The 2,850-nt window shown below is 36.5% G+C and overlaps 1 non-coding gene across 1 annotated transcript; it reads right to left on the bottom strand.

Moving 5' to 3' along the window:
• Positions 1-1,007: 1,007 nt before the first annotated feature.
• On the bottom strand, positions 1,008-1,228 carry LOC128248960 (small nucleolar RNA U3). Its single transcript, XR_016243521.1, has one exon. It is a non-coding gene; the product is annotated as a small nucleolar RNA U3 (small nucleolar RNA).
• Between the last annotated feature and the right edge of the window lie 1,622 nt (positions 1,229-2,850).

Genomic DNA, 2,850 nt, shown 5'->3' with positions numbered 1-2,850 from the left:
TGAGCGGTATGGGCTACTGAAATTTGTAAAAGTTTGCTACCCTATATATATGTCTAAGTATTGATATTGGCTTTTCAAAGTTAGTTTCGGCATTTTTCATTTTCTGCGAGACTGCGCTTGCGTAGTGGATTTTGGAAAAAAATTATAACTTATAAGGATGGAACACGTGCTATTGTTTTCATAATTATAGGTTACTCTTGGATGGCTCGGTTACTGACGAGAATTTGCCTAGTAAATTATTTTATTTACTAAAACAATTCGAAACCTATAGGTATAACCGTAAATACAAGGTAAAAGTTTTTATTTTTCCATTCCCTTTGAAATTACCTGTTACTAGTAATTTCTCTTTGTTTATATATATATATATATATATATATATATATATATATATAGATAGATAGATAGATAGATAGATTTTCTGTAGGTAAAATCTGGCAATGTGGATTCTGTTGGTGTTTACTTGATACGTATAGACCGTGTATTTGAGTAAACATTGATTAGCGTAGCAATTTTGGATGGATTTGGGTGGAGTTTGATATGATATATTTTGTTAATCCGTTGTATTATCGACAGGCATATGCGCGACGAATTGACGTGTCTAGTTGCTCTCAACATAACAATTAATCTACAACATTCTCACCTATTCACTAATTTTGTCTCCTATTCTTTTACTCTCGATAATGTCTATATCTCAACTACCATAACACCATCAATGAACTAATGTGCATCATATTGGCACGAGCATGGATGTGTTAAATGTGTTTATTTTCGTATACACGTGGCAATGAGAGCTTCTTATTTCTTTATTGCCCACAAGGGGCTAAACATCGAGGGGACAAACATCGACCCCAGTGCGTAACTGGTACTTAATTTATCGACCCCGAAAGGATGAAAAGCAAAGTCGACTTCAGCGGAATTTGAACTTATAACGTAACAGCAGACGAAATACCTCTAAGCATTTCGCTCGGCGTGCTAACGTTTCTACCAGCTCACCGCCCTGGAAAAGAACAGAAAGTATTGAGTTCCTCTTAAGAAGTTATTAAACCGCTCAAGAACGATCTTCATTGGATTTCTCACATTCGTTAGAGGCGAGGAACCAACGATAGAGAAAAACTTGTTTCACGTTCAGGACCCAATCTCACATCATCGTGATGTTGTTGATCCGCTCAATAGAATCAGATACCGTTGCGACACATACTTAAGAAATGATCCTTAAAAGCATGGTCAATGACAGTTTCTACGGAATGCTTGCGTTAAGAAAAATCAAGCACTTCTAAGTTCGTAGGTCAACCAACACATTGTTAAATAACTTCCTTTTGAAATTCTCCCTGGGGATATATCCAATTCACTGGATTCGAATATGGAATTTTATTTCTGAAATTAAAGAATTGTGTAAGGATACAACTGTAGGTAGGAATTTCTATGTATGAATTGGAATGACTTTAAATTAAAACATTTGCACGTAAATTTTTATTCATTTTCTTATTTAAAAAGGTTCATTTAAATATCTATACGTTTCTGTGATAAACTAATATATATATATATATATGTATCCGGGATCTGGAATTATCCAGTAATTTTTGCTAGTTTATTCTGTCTCTTCGTTTTCTCTCCTGGTTCTTTATGAACATTTATAGTGGTTTTAGAGTTAAGATTTGAATTTGACTGCTTTTTCATGGCGAAGCTCGAAGCAATTCAACGAAGCTACACTAAGAAAATCATCTCAATGCCAACTACTGGGAAAGACTCCTTGGAACGAAGGCGGGAGAGATATGCAGTGATATACATGTAGAAAATCCTAGAAGGCCTTGTACCAACCTTTGGCATTGAAACTTACTCAAACTGCAGAACTGTATAGTGCCACTGTATAGTGCCACTGTATAGTGCCACTGTATAGTGCTAGAAATCCCAACATCACCATCAAAATACAGAACCAGATGCTGCAACAGCTTGGGTTCCAAGTGCCCACAGCTTTTTAATATCTTTCCGAAATGCCTGAGAGACCTGCATGGTATGGATGTAAGTGTCTTTGAAACAAAACTTGATCTCTTCTTGATACGGGTTCTAGACGAGCGTACCTACAGGCAGGTAACGCAGATGAGGGCAGCAGCATCAAACTCCTCTATTGACCAAATGCCACATATCAGAGGAGCTTCCAAATAATGGTGTAACTCAGTCAACGGTGGTGCTCCAGCATAACCGCAGCTTTGCAGCTGAAACATTTTAAAATAGTAAAATAGTATATCATTACACACACACACACACACACACACACACACACACACACACATTTTGGTCGGCCCAAGGCTATAGTAGAAGATACTTGCTCAACACGTCACGCAGTTGGATTGAACCTAGAACTATGTAGATGGGAAGCGTGCTTCTTACGACACAGCCACTGCTGCGCCTATATATGTAAGCTATTATTTATTTGTGGTTTAACAAGGCTACCAATAGTTTCATAAATAGACGAAGCTCTTAACAATTATCAAGCGTGCCACATGGGACCGTCGGTTCTCGACTCTATTCTGGTTCATAGTTACTATCTATCTATCTATCTATCTATCTATCTATCTATCTATTTATCTATCAATATGCATTCATACGTACATACAAATATAGATATTCCACGTGTTACATTGATTAAACAACACTCTTCAGTAGATTTCCCATGTATTAACAACAAGGGGCATCTGCTCTATATTACACCACACACGAAAGGAAAACAGAAATAAAATATTAACAGGAAATATTACCATACTTTATAGAATTCCTCACAGGAACACACAATGGTTTATGATTGTAATATCAATATCGCAATACAAAGCGACTGTTAACATACAACATACA

This window comes from Octopus bimaculoides, chromosome 10 (genome assembly GCF_046866305.1).
Source record: "Octopus bimaculoides isolate indiv1 chromosome 10, ASM4686630v1, whole genome shotgun sequence".
Classification (NCBI taxonomy): domain Eukaryota; kingdom Metazoa; phylum Mollusca; class Cephalopoda; order Octopoda; family Octopodidae; genus Octopus; species Octopus bimaculoides.
Note: the sequence above shows the minus strand (reverse complement) of the source record. Positions and strands in the feature narration are given on the sequence as shown.